We start from the raw sequence: 14866 nt of genomic DNA, 5'->3' as shown, positions 1-14866 counted from the left end.
CAGTCACAGTAGGCTTACTGGATGCATAGACCCCACGCAGTTGTCATTTCCCTAATCAGTGATGTATATATGGAATTTATATACTTGAAAGTTGGAGTAACATTCACATTAAGCCCCTAATCTATTCTGGGGTAGATATATAGTGGGAAGGACCAAGCGGAATTCTCTAAAAAGCACCCCTTCTCGCACATGCACTCACACACAGAACCAAGACATAAACCAGAAACAATATTATTTTCTAGGGGAGATTAGGCTTAAATAACAATAATAATAATAGTGATAATAATAAAGGCTCAAATAATGAAGAAGCCTTACTGTGGAGAGTGGTGATCCCTATCACATCTGCATTTAATTTACCAGAATATCCCCTGCAGAAACAGAATGCATCCTGTAGAATAACTGTAGATGCTGGATACCTACATGTGTAAGACACATCTGCTCCAGAACATGGAAGATAAACCTGACAAAGATTCAGGGACCTGACACCATAGTGAAATTTTTAGGGGTCCAATCTCTGGAGGCAGGAAAGGATATTTCCTCCAAAATAAAAGACAAATTTCTGTACTTTGAAATACCTATGACAAAATATGAAGCATAGTAATTGGGAAGCCTCTTTGTGTTATGGAGGCATCACATTCAACACCTAGTAACACTAATCTGGCCCATAAACCAGGTGGCACAGAAGGCTGCTAGCCTGAAGTAGGGACAGAGAGGAAGGGGTTCTGCATCAAGTCCTGGCAATTTTCTAACAACTCTCTCTCCTTTCAGGTGCCCTCTTCCCTCTTTCACATATGTTGCTCCAAAATACACATGTGATCACTTGCTTTATATAGTATTCAAAATAAATGTAAACCTTTCAGGTCCCTTCAAGACCTGACTCACATCTCTCTATACAGTATTCTCTCCTACTACTCTCACTTCCTGTCCTGCACTTGTGAACATACCACACTCACACACTACCCATGACAAGCTACTCTTATATTTCTCAATATGACATACTCTTTGCAAGTGCTAGTTCTTCTATTTGCAACTAATTTTAACTGACATCATTTTCATTCCCAGCTTATCTGAAAAATTAACTATCTTGTATTCCCAGGTCAAATTTAGGTCACTTCCTTCTGGGTAAATTTTTCTAACCTCTCTTCTAATACTTCCCATCTTCCTTAACTAACAGCTCAATTCAGTTAGCATATGTCAGCTCTAGTTAAATATGCCTGACACATTTATCATACAGTATGTTAATTGATTCTTTATATCTTTGTCTCCTCTAGATTATTAGATCCCTTGGAGGTAGAGACAATAATTTACTCACCTTATACTACCAGCACTTTTCATGGTGCTTGCTACCTGGGGAAAACACTGTTATTTATTGAATGAATGAATGATTTAATGAATCATAAGTGATACCCTAGGTTTTCCAAATATTTTGTTGAAATTCTCCCTTTTAGCAGCAAATTCCCTTCACCTTAACCTTTTTTCAAAACCTTCTACCTTTCCATTTTAACTGAAATTGCACTCTATGTCAAGAACACCACTCCCTTTATAGCCCTCTCTGTGAATGATACATTTTTAACCACAAACCCTCCACATGCCACAGGGCACTGACACATTCTAAACATTGTTATTTTTTCCACTTTTTAGATGAGAATTATTCTACCTGTTGGCACACCCCTTCACTTTTGAATCTTATAGAATACTGCTAAATAACTTCTACTTCTTTGTCATAGATTTTTACTGATTTCTAAGTTACAACCTCACATTCAGCAAAGGTGAATTTTCCCATAATTGCAAATATAATGGCAATTCTAATGCCCATATGAATGACAAGTTAAAGAGCCCAACCTCATTTTTCATGGACTCAATTCAAATGTCTCTTATTTGCCTTCCATTTTAGCTATGTCCTCTGACATCCATTTCACATAACCCAGATGTGTTCCATGTCATAAATATTAATTTAAAGATGAGGGTCTCTGAATTTAATCCCCTGTTCTTCCAATTCTTTCATACTCCTATTTCCAGTAACCATACTCCTTGATCTCATTATGTTCTTGACTTCTTTTTCCTTTCCATTTGAACCTGGTTGATCAAAGTCCCTCTTAGATTCATTTCGTTTGATAACAAGTCTGAATTCAAAATGAATAACCACATTAGTCAGGAGTTCTCATTTGAAATATTAGGTACTGACAACAGATGATTTAAATCAAAACAGGAATTCATTGAATTTTCTGTAGGTAGCTCATGAAATCAGAACTAGAGATGGAGAAGCAGATTCCATAGACTGTGCACCCATGTCCACAGCCAACATTATCCCACCAATATGCTCTACTGAAGACTCCTTTTGAGGCACTAATAACTACTAGATGAATTGGCTTGCACGAAAAACAGAGCTTCACTGTACACCAGATATCACTAATATCATCATGTGCTATAATTAGATTCTTTTGCAATACTTTTTCTACCACAAAAGTTTTTCTTTTGTTTCTTAGTAAATTTTGTTACTAAAACCAAAATCAAAATCCAGGACAGGTACATCCGATTGGATGAGGATCACTGGACTTGTTCATGCCCTATCAAAAAGGGATTCTGGGATATTGAGTAATAACTGTTTTCAGCTTGCATAGTTGGAGCTGGTTTTCATCTCTCATCAAGACTCATAAATTGCTCATTCAGTAGAGTATATCCAAAAAGGCTAAGTGCCGGTTTCAACTTATAATTCAAAGGAATATCTTTTATATTATCTGATGAAACCATTTTTGCCCTTGGGCTTAAAGCTTCTAAAGCAGCTAAGATCTCAAATATAGAGACAAGAAGAAATATTTTTGTAAATTGAAAAGTTTGATGAAATCATAATATATATCCTTTTATCTTCTCCATTTTAATTTTTTAGCAGTGAATTCAGTCCACATTTCTAAACCCAAATTTAAATTTCTTTGTAACTAATTCTCTAATCTTATTCCTTCCTAGTATTTGAATACCTTGTTAAACCATTTGATAGCACCAGTGACTTATCATTGACTATCAGTATTAGTCAGGATAGGCTAGAATTTGCTAAGGACAAAACAATCTTACTGTCTCAATTACTGAACAGAGCAAATGTTTCCTCTCATTCCTATTATAGGTACAAAGCTTGATAAGGTAGAGATAAGAGGCTCCACTATACAAATCACTTAGAACCACACATGATAGAAACTTCACTGTCTTGTAGTTGTGCCACTGGAACATGAATCTTGCTCAGTTGCTACAGCAGGGGAAGATAAACCTGAAGGGCAGTGCTGACATTCATTAGTTTCTCTCATTACCCTTTGGCCAGATGTCATCATATCACATTATCTTAACTGCCTAACTACAAGAGGGTAAGAAAATGTAGGACAATAGAATGTTTAGAATGCACCAATCTGTTACAAGATTTATTCTCCTAGACAAAGAAAAGTACCTCTCAAAATTCAACTGCTGACAAGATTTCCCATTTCTATGATGCTTCAGGGAAAATCCACTCAAGGGTGAATGCTATAGCAGTTCAGTTTCTATTGGTGCAAGCATACCTTGCAGAGCCACTTTTTAAGGGTTAATTATTTTCTCCTGAGACAACTGCTCATAGGAAATGTCTTACAAGTGACAATACTGACACAATAGGCACACACAGAATGTGAAACACTTGGTGGTGGGTTTATTTTTGCTATTGTGACCCCTAGAAGGGATTCCTTAACATTCCAAAGAACACTGAGGCCCCCAGTGACTTCACTAAACTGGCTGCTCTCTGAACTATGTTGGAACCAAGCTCCCACCCTCTGGCGTATGGGAAATTTGCAAAAGAATCTATCTGATTTTTCAGTTCTCCAGGTACTAATAGCCTCTGGGCCCCTGGGATTCTGTCATGTTCACTGAAATCAGGGAGACTTTTTGGATTATAGTATATTCTCCTAGCACTCATTCTATAGAAAACAAGCCAAGAAAGCATTGTTTTAAGATACTAGCACTTTATTAATCAAAATATTTCATAATGCCTTAGTGAGTGAAGTATTTTTAGGACATCCTTACATGTCCTGGTTCCTGGAAGTAATTAAGGAATGGGTGTTTGGATTTCACATGATATGCTCGCTCCAATATGCCTATCTACCTCACTTATTGAATTTCTTCCTCATTATTTCAGTAAATTTCTGGCATCATAGAGAACAACATGGATTCCTGGATAAGAGCAAGGAATCTTCAGCCTAGTTGTAAGCCCCAGTTCTGCTGCTTACTGTGTCAATTTCCCTGCTCTCCTTTTCCCCACCTGTGCAATCAAGTATAATAATCCCATTTACCTGTTATATATGTTGTAATAAATAAATGAATTAATCCATGTATAACACTTAAACAGAGCTTAGAATATACAAAGGAATCAATAAAAATAAATAATAAATGTTACCTAAAATTTATTATAAGCCACTATTGAGTCCATGATTTATGCAAAAAACTGAGCAAAAAATTAGAAAGACTTCAAGTTGCCTAAATTAATTGTTTCATTAATGCCTAAGATACAAGATGAATCCCCTATACACACCTAGAATTTGGTTTGAATGTCAAGACTAATGATGATACAAAAGCACCAAGAGATTACTTACAAAGTGAGGCTTCAAGAGAGCAGACAGGCCCCCAAGCAGGTCCAAAAATGGCTTGAGAGAGCAGAGAGTGGCAATTGGTTTGGGGTTTTATGGTGATTAGGTGATGTGGTTATAATGATTGTTCCCTAACATGACTAGGGCTTGTACGTTTTGAATATCTTACCAGTACCAAAGGAGGGAACACCTGGGCTTACTTATCAGTATTCCCAGATGTACAGCAAAAGTGAAATTGGGAAGGGTGGGGCTTGAAAGCTGTCAGTAGTCAAATATCATAAAGTCAGACTCTTCATGACATTAGTACAATGAATTCAGGACTTTGTATAAGTATACCAGCATTGATAAATTTTCACCAATATAAATATATGTTCTCTGCAATTTATAACTATAAATATAATAATAATAAATATACCACTTATTAAGTACCTATTTTGTCTCAGGCACTGTGCTCTTAAAGAAATTACACAGAGTGGTCCATATAACAGGCATAGAAACCAAAGTTTAGAGAAATTAAACCATTTGCCTGAACTAATAATACCTTTAAAAAGTCAATGAAAGAAGAAGAATGCAGAACAAAGTGGTCTGTCAGATTCCAAAGCCTCTAACTTTGTTATTGTGACATAATGCTGTTCTGGTAAACATGCTACATTCCATTTAATTCTGAAATTATAATCCAGAAAAAAAAAATCTGGGCTAAGACAGTCAAAAATTACTGAAATTAGTAATGAGAAACAAAAGGTAACACTTTCATTTGCATGTAAGTTTGAATGAAATTTGCTAAACTTCCTTCAGATATGGCTTAATATCACTTCAGGAAGATGTCTACTTCCTAATTCCTGGAACCTATGAATATGTTGTATCACACAGCAAAGGTGAATTAAGGTTTCATATGAAATTAAGATTGCTAATCAGGTGACAAAATAGTGAGATTATCCTAGATTATCTGGGTAGGCCTGATGTAATAAGAAGAGTCCTTACAAGTAGGATCAGGAGGCAGAATTAGAGTCAGAGCGAGACTTGGCCAGCGATTGCTGGCTCTGAACATGGAAGGGGGCTGTGGACAAAGGAATGCAGATGGCCTCTAGAACTGTAAAAGTCAAAGAATGGATTCACCCTGAGAGCTACCGGGAGGAACAAAGCCCCACTGATTCCTTGATTTTTGCCCAGTAAGATGGATTTCAGATTCCTGACCTCCAGGACTGTAAGATAATAAACTATTTTTTTTTCTTTTTCTTTTTTTTTCCCAAAGAGTTTTTGGCAATTTGTTAAAATAGCCATAGAAAAATTATACATATTTTGTTACCAGACATGGGATGCTGCTATAATAGATACATAAAATGTACAAATGGCTTTGGAATTAGGCTGTGGGAAGATACCAGACAAATTTCAAAGAGTATGAAAGAAAAGGCCTAGTGTGTCCTTAAACAGACTATAAAGATATAGAGGTCAAGGACTTTTCTAGTGATGACACAGTGTAATAGGAAAGAACCTTTGTATTCTAGTACAAGTTAATCACTAAAGGGATATTGCCTATAAGTTTAAATTATACACAATGACCCATATCTGGGAACCTTGCCTCCCAGGTAATGAGCATTAAGCTATAATACCTTTGTTTAACTCACAGGAAACATCCTGATCAGGCCCATCTGTGAATGGCTGCAGGAAGGAAGAAATTAACACATCCCCTCTGAAGTATGGCCAGAACCAGGACTTTACCTCCACTCTTTTAGTATAAAAGAAGTCTACATTCTAACTCGGGAAAGATGGTTCTTTGGGACACTAGTTCACAACCTTCTCAATCTGCTGGCTTTCCAAATAAAGTCACTGTTCCTTGCCCCAGCATCTTGACTCTCAATTGATTGGCCTGTTGTGTGGTGAGCAGTACAAGCTTACACTCGGTAACAAATTTTGGCAAGCCAGACAGTAGCGTTGCTGCTCTTGGGTAGCTGGCCCTTGTTGGGGAATTTGGGGGTAAGGCCCTAGCACCTGCTGGTCCTTACCACTTGTCCTAAGGATATTCCCTTCAAAATTCCCCTGAGCAACACTGGCTGCCCCAGTGCTTGGCAGTTGGAGCAAAGAATCAACATCTGGGAGCTGACAGGCTCAATACAGTACAGTAAGTGGTTCTGGTGTATACTCTCTTTCCTCCATTTGGGACTTTTTTCTCTGAAATAAGCCAATTTGTTTTGTCTTTGAGTGTGGTGCCCTGTTGAAGAGAGGAATAGTTGCTAGGCTTTAACTTAATTTGTGTTTGCCTCTGTTCTGTGTTTATTCATGTTGGAATTTGTGCTTTTGGTGCTTTGCCATTCTTGAACTTATAAATATGGGAAATACTCCATCTGTCCCTAAGGAAAGCCCTTTGGGGTATATCTTAAATAAATGGGCAAAATATAGCTGCAAGCCTATGACTTAAGAAGGAGATGATATTCTATTGTAGCAATGTGTGGCCCTGATATATGTTATCAGAAGAGCTATGGCCCCTTAATGGCTTACTCAATTACTATACAATCTTGCTATTGAAATTGCTTTGTGAAAGAGCAGGGGAAAATGATGAGATTCCATACACAAAAGCATTTATGCTATTACATCAGGAGGAAAAGAAGTCAGATGGCTGCAGCCTTATGGTGCAGCAGTATGGAAGGAAACCCAAGGGAAAATCTGTTCTACAAGAGGGAAAGGGAGAAAATGAGAGTGAAGACATGTTACTTCAAAACTTAAACTCCCCTCCAGCTGATGCTGCTGTACAAGCAGCAGTTCTGACTACCCCTGTGCCACCAATATATTCACTCCTTCTGCCACCTCCTGTTTCCCCTACTTATGGGGATCAATTAGAAGTTTCTATGTTAAACCCCAGGGCATAGGGACTTAGTTTGGTATCACCATCTAAAACATGACAGTTTTAGTTTTAGCTTTAGTCTCAATTTAGACTGGAAGCCACTTCCAGAGCAGGATAATTTCCCTTGTGTTGATATCCTGTAGGAAGCCTTAATGCAAATGGCCAACCAGATGGGTTTCTATGGATGCACAATCCATTCTCAACTTCAGATTTGTTTAACTGGAAAAAAAAATATAAACCTCCTTACAGAGAAGACCCCATCTGCATGACTGAACTTTTTACTTCTATCTTTGTCACTCACCATCCCTCCTGGGCAGACATTCATACTCTTATGAATATGATGTTTACTGGAGATGAAAAGATGGTCATTAATAAGGCCAGGGAAGAAGTATACCAACTCCACCTAACATACCCAAATGGTACACCTGAAGCCCACTTGGCAGTACCCACACCTGAACCAAACTGGGACCCCAATGAGGGAGGAATGTTCTTATTAGAGCACTACCATAAATGCCTCTTGGCAGGGCTTTGAATAGGGGAACAAAGCAAAAGAGTTTGAACAAAATTCAATAAATTTAGCAAAAAACAAATAAAGACTCCCCTGAATTTTTGGAAAGGATTTATCAGACCTACAGACATTATACTGATGCAGATCCCAAGGCCCCTGAAAACACTAGAAGGGTAAACTTGAACTTTTGGGGGCAAAGTGCCTCAGATATCAGGAGAAAGTTGTAAAAGTTAGATGGTGTATTTGGAATAAACCCTTCTCAATTGGTAGATATTGCTTTTAAAGTGTTTAACAACAGGAAACAACAAAAGAAGAAAGAAGATGCAAAATGAAACACCACTTTCCTGACAGTGGCATTGGAATCCCAGAAGGTGAGTAACCTAAAGAGAGGTAAGCCACCATTGGGGAAGGAACCATGTGCTTACTGTAAGGAGGAAGGACATTGGGAAAAATAATTCCCCTAGGCTAAAACATAAGAAGAAAACAATAAAAGAAAGACGAGAGCTTCTCATGGTAGAGAGGAACACTCTGATGATGAATGAAGAGGCCTAAGGGCTCCCTTGGACTTGAGGCATCCAATTCCAATTTCCCCACAGGAGCTCCAGGTAAAATTGACAGTGGGGAATGAGTTGATTAACTTTGATAGAAACAGGTTCAACATACTCTGTGGTAAACATCAAGGTGACACAGGAAACATCTCAATCCATCCTCGTCATGGGAGTCTCTGGAGGAGTGCAAAATCATTCATTCTCACAACCTCTAAAATGCCAACTAGGGGACCTCACCCTGAAACATAGTTTCTTATATACATCAGAGTGTCCAATCCCTGTTTTGAGCTGAGGTCTCCTTTGTAGAAAAGGACAGAGGGCCAAAGAGTGGGGTTTCACCATTGATCACACTTCGCCTGGCTGCAAATGTAGTGTACAATTGTTTTGATTCCTGAGGCACTCTTTGACTGTGCTGCAGCACATAATAATAGTACTCATTACAGGAGAGAGCCACCTTACAATGGATTCAAAAGTATATAATGAGGCCTAACATGTAAAAGACCATCTGGTGAGCCACTCAGAATTGCATGATTTGTACCAAAAATAACCAAAGACTTCTGTCAGACCTCCCCAGCTGGGGACTCAACACAGAGGAACTTGCCCCTCCAAGGACGAGCAAATAAACTTTACTCAAATGCCTTGATTTGCAGGAGATTATAGATACCTGCTAGTCTTTGTGGACACTTTTTCAGGATGGGTGGAGCCACATCCCACCCAGACAGAAAAAGCCTCTGAAGTGGTTAAGCCCTCCTTAAGGAAATTATTCCCCCATTTGGACTGCCTAACACACTTCAAAGTGACAGTGAGCCTGCTTTTATCGCCACTGTAATGAAAAAGGTACAAATTAATTGGAAACTGTCAATACATTCATCCTGGAGACCACGATCAACAGGAAAAACTGAGAAAATGGATCATACATTAAAAAGGAGCATTGCTAAAATATGTTGAGACTAATTAACTTGGGATAAGTCCTTGCCAGTTGCCCCACTAGGGATCAGAGTGGCTCCCAGAAGCAGGTTTAAATTAAGTCCCTTTGAAACATTGTACGGTAGGCCATTCCAGGTGTCTGCCCAGGTAGGAGAATGTATAAATGCTCTAAAAGACCTTAGCAGTTGCCTATTATGTTAAAACTTTGGGCACTACACTAACCTCTGTTCATGAGTTTGCCTCCAACAGGTCTACCTATCCAACTAAAGTAGCCTTACATGATTTCCAACCTGGAGACTGAGTCCTCCTTAAAACATGGAGAAAACAAGGGCCTGAACTTCAGCTGATTGTAACATGAACAGGACCACTTTTGGTATTACTTACCATGCACTCATCTGTCAAGTTAGCTTGGGTAAAGCCATAGCTTCATTACAGTCAGATTAAAAAAAGCACCACTGTCATCAGAAAATTAGCCAATTCCTGAGAGGTCTGGAGAGCAATGGGTTTGTGAACCCTTAGAAGACTTAAGGTTGCTGTTTATAAGTGATAAGTATTGAGATTGTAATTTCATTGTAGCTGGAGAAGGGTCAAACTACTTGTTTAATCTTGTTCAAGTGAATAGCACAGGAATCTAGTGTAATTATGGCATAGTCAGAAAGTTAAAATTAATACAGATGTATTGGGAACTGGAACCAAAACCCCAAGTTCAATCACAAATTAGACAACAAAGTACTAAACGGTTTCATCAGGTTCAAATAGTTATAGATAAGAAAGGAAAGAGGATTGTACTACTGACTAAAGATTCTAAGAAATATTCTCTGTCCAAAGCTGATCAATTCCATTCCATAATTACCTCTTTGTCACCCCCCATTCAGCAGGAAATAGCCAGGACAAACTTCATCCCTTTTCCCACATGATTGTGGATGGACCATTGACAGTGGGGAACTGTAATAAGGAAGGACCTTTGTATTCTAATACAAGTTAATCACTAAAGGGATGTTGTCTATATTTAAATTACACATAATGGCCCATCTCTGGGAACCTGCCTTCCAGGTAATGAGACTTAAGCTAAAATACGTTTGTTTAGCTTGTAGGAGACATCCTGACCAAGCCCACCTGCAAATGGCTGCAGGAAGGAAGAAATTAGCATGTCCCCTCTGGAGTCTAGCTGATACCAGGACTTTACCCCCTCCCCTTTTAGTATAAAAGAAATCTGAGTTCTAACTCAGGGAAGGTAGTTCTTTGGGATACTAGCCAACCATCTTCTTGGTCTGCTGGCTTTCCGAATAAAGTCACTATTTCTTGCCCCAACACCTTGTCTCTCAATTGATTGTCCTGTGGTAAGCAGTATGAGCTTGGACTCAGTAACAACAGAAGGAAGAGGGAAATATGGTAAAGAAAACACATATTGCCTTAGAAAATACTTAAATCATCATGAACATACTGTTGGTAGAAATATGGACACTAAAGAGGCTGCTGCTGAGAGGTCAGGAGGAACTGAGGAACATGGCATTACAAATTGGAGGAAAGGAGATCCTTGTCATATATGGCAGAATACATAGCAGGATTGTGTCCTGCAGTTATGTGGAAGAAGAACTTATGAATGATGAAAGTGGACATTTAGCTGAGACTTCCAAGCATAGTATTGAAGGTATGGCCTAGATTCTTCTTTCTGCTCATGGTAAAATCCCAGTGGAAAAAGATAAATTGAGGAAAGAACAATTAAACAAAGAGAAAATAGAGCTTGATGATTTGGAAACTTCTCATCTAGATTTCAAAAGGATTAAAATTAAGATATTCACTGCTTGGAGAGTATATTCTTTAGAAAAGACCACGTATGTTATTGGAAAATCTTTTGCTAATACCTTAGAAAGACAACAGATAAGAATATTCAGTCAAAGAAAAAGCTCCTTGAAAAGATTAAGAATATGACTCAGAGATCTTCTCAACCATCTCAGCAGAAGCCAAAATATAGATGGCATTATCTAGGAGCATCATGTCTAATGGAGTGAATTCCTGTGACAACATAGAAGACCTGTGAAGTTCTTGAGAATGCAATTTTAACTGAAAAGTACAGAGACAACACCATAAAAGAAAGCTGTCAGACATTAAAGATTCTACATTCGAGAGCATGCTGATAAAACTACTCAGTGGTAAATACATGCTACCCTTCATGAAAAAGATAGGATGATTTAGAGGATAGAGCCTGTAGCCCAGAGGGTGGAGACACAAGATATCAAGTTTCATTATCTGGCTTTAAAACTAAATGGAGGGCTGAGCCTGCGCATCCGGAGCCTGTGCTCCGCAACGGGAGAGGCCACAACAGTGAGAGGCCCGTGTACTGCAAAAAAAAAAAAAAAAAAAAACCCAAAAAAACAAAAAACAAATAAAACTAAATGGAGTTTCCCTAGATGGATTTTAAAATTGCTTGGGACAGTTGACTCATTTTGCCTTCCATTTTCTCATTTTTTGAATGGGAATGTTTATAATTGGTTCCTATTCTTGTTCCACCATTGTATTTTAGAAGTAGGTAGCTTGTTTCTTGAATTTCACAATTCACAGATGGAGAGAAATTTTGCCTCCAAATGAAGCATATCCCTAGCCTTGCCCAGATCTGATTTAGTTGATGAGATTTAGGACTTTTTAACTGATAAATTTAGACCATATTTTGGACTTTGAGTTGAGGCTGTAATGGTGGGAGACCTATGGGGGTGTTGAAATGGGTTAAATATATTTTGCAAGTAGGAAAAATGTGAATCTTTGGACACTGGAGGGCATACTGTGGAACACAGAACAGTTGTCTCACAAAAATGTCCACACCTTATTCCTCAATATCTGTGAAATATGTTATTTCACATGTCAAAGGGAAACTAAGGTTGCATATAGAATTAAGGTTGCTGATCAGCTGACTTTAAGGTAGAAAAATTATTCTGAGTCATGGAATGCTGTCACCCTCTAGAAGCTGGAAAAGGTAAGGAAATACATTCTCCCCTAGACTTTCCAGAAAGGAACGCAACCCAACTGACATCTTTATTTTAGCCAAATGAGATATATTTCTTATTTTTGATCTCCAGATTTGTATGGTTTTAAGCTAATAAGTGTGTGATAATTTGTTACAGCAGCCATAGAATACTAGTACTACATTTTACCCCAAACAAAATTCCTTCAGGAAGTCAAAAACAACAGTTCTTTACTTTCTTCAAAGAAATTATTTAAAGCTGAATTTTTATTATCTATCTTTAATTGAGAAATCTAATTCATTAATTCACCATTATATATTTCTCTACCTTCTTAGGTTTTCACATGTCAACTTCAAATGAACGTATCTTTTTTCTGTAGTTGCTTTAGACATAAATCATAGAAACTGCTTACTATATAATAATCTTAAATTTGAGTTATTATGATCCAGATTGGTTAAAAGGTTTATCTGTGATATGAATTTCTATAGAGAAAAAGTAAAAGACTGATACTAGAATTGAATTAAGCTTACTATTATTTTATGTTTAAGGAGATATCAAATAGGTAAGATTAATAAAGTAAAGAAAGAAGCAGAACATTTTTATAAGCCTCCTGATTTTTACAAATAGCACTAGGTTCTTTGTGTACTATAAGTAAACATGGTACATTCCTACTGAAAGGTGCTTGCAGCTTAAAAAAATAACAAATAACCAACTATATATAATTCAAGAAGACTGTAGTAACTGATATAATGAAAATTTCAACAAAGTGTTTTGGAGACACAAAGAAATGAGGAATAGATGCTTAGAATTTATAGATTTAGCAATTTATTCTAAGTTAACAAAGGTCATCTAATGCTTTAATTTCATATGGTTATACAGGAAAGAATTTTATTTTTTTTAAATAAATTAAAATATTACTTTAAAAGTATCAGGAGGTATGGCCAAGATGGAGGAGTAGGGAAACCCTGAGCTCACATCTTCCCATGGGCACACCAAAATTACAACTATTTACAGAGCAACTATCTATGAGAATGACTTAAAGACTGACAGAAAAGATTTTCCACAACTAAAGATATGAAGAAGCAACCACAATGAAATGAGTGGTAGGGGCAGAAATGCAGTAGAGTCAAGACCCACACCCCCAGGTGGAAACCCACAAATGAGAGGATAATCACAATTGCAGAGGTTCTCCCCAAGGAGCATGGGTTGTGAGCCCCACATCGGGCCCTCAGCCCAGGGGTGATGCACCTAGGAAACAAGCCCCAAGAACATCTGGCTTTGAAGGCTAGTGGGACTTGTGTACAGGAGAGCTGGAGGGCTGTAGAAAATAGAGGCTCTAAAGGGTCTCTGTTTAAATGGTGTGTGAGTCCCAGTGCAGAAGCAGTAATTTGAAAGGAGCCTGGATTAGGCCCACTTGCTGAAATTGGGGAGTCTTCTGGAGAGGCAGAAGGCAACTGGGACTCCCCCAGGGGACAAAGACACTGGCAGCAGCTATTTTAGGGAGTTTGTTCTACCCAGAAGGCACTGGTGCTGGCAAGTGCAATTTTGGAGTCTTCTCTCTAGTCTATTAGTGCCAGGGATTTACCCACCTTCTAGTGGGCTGGCACCAGCCCTGGGTACCCCTGGGACCTGGGCCGAACCACCAGTGGGCCAGGAGCCACCATGCAAGACAGGGCCTGGCAGTCAACTGGGCCATGGTCCAGCCCCTGCTAACCAGCTTGCCCACAACAGTCAGCCCCTCCATAACAGAAGGGTCCATGCAGCCCACATAGGAGGCACCCCTAGAGCATATAGCACTGGTGATCAGAGGGGAGTGTGCTACTGAGCCAATAGGACATCTCCTGCATAAGGCCACTTCTCAAAAATTGGGGAACATAGTCCATCTACCTAATAATAGAAATAAACATGGAGAACTAGGCAAAATGAGGAGACAGAAGAATATATTCCAAATGAAAGACTAAGAAAAACTAAGCAAAGTGGAAAAAGCAATCTACCTGATAAAAGAATTCAAGGTAGGGCTTCCCTGGTGATGCAGTGGTTGAGAGTCTGCATGCTGATGCAGGGGACACGGGTTTGTGCCCTGGTCCAGGAAGATCCCACATGCCGTGGAGCGGCTGGGCCCGTGAGCCATGGCTGCTGAGCCTGCGTGTCCGGAGCCTGTGCTCTGCAACGGGAGAGGCCACAACAGTGAGAGGCCCACATACCGCAAAAAAAAAAATCAAGGTAATGATCATAAAGATGTTCAATGAACTCAAGAGAAGAATGGATGAATGCAATGAAGAGTTAGGCAATATAAATAAGAACCAAAAATAGCTAAAGGATATGATTGAAATTAAAAAATACACTAGAAGGAATCCACAGTCGATTAAATGATGCAGAGGAGTAAACCAGAGAACTGGAAGACAGCTTAGTGTAAATCACCCAAGATAAACAGAAAAAAAGGGAAAAAATGATTTAAAAATATCTATTGGCTTTGGAAGAACTAA

This window comes from Lagenorhynchus albirostris, chromosome 5, assembly GCF_949774975.1.
Source record: "Lagenorhynchus albirostris chromosome 5, mLagAlb1.1, whole genome shotgun sequence".
Lineage (NCBI taxonomy): Eukaryota > Metazoa > Chordata > Mammalia > Artiodactyla > Delphinidae > Lagenorhynchus > Lagenorhynchus albirostris.
The sequence above is the reverse complement of the archived record's forward strand: the minus strand, read 5'-3'. Positions refer to the sequence as shown.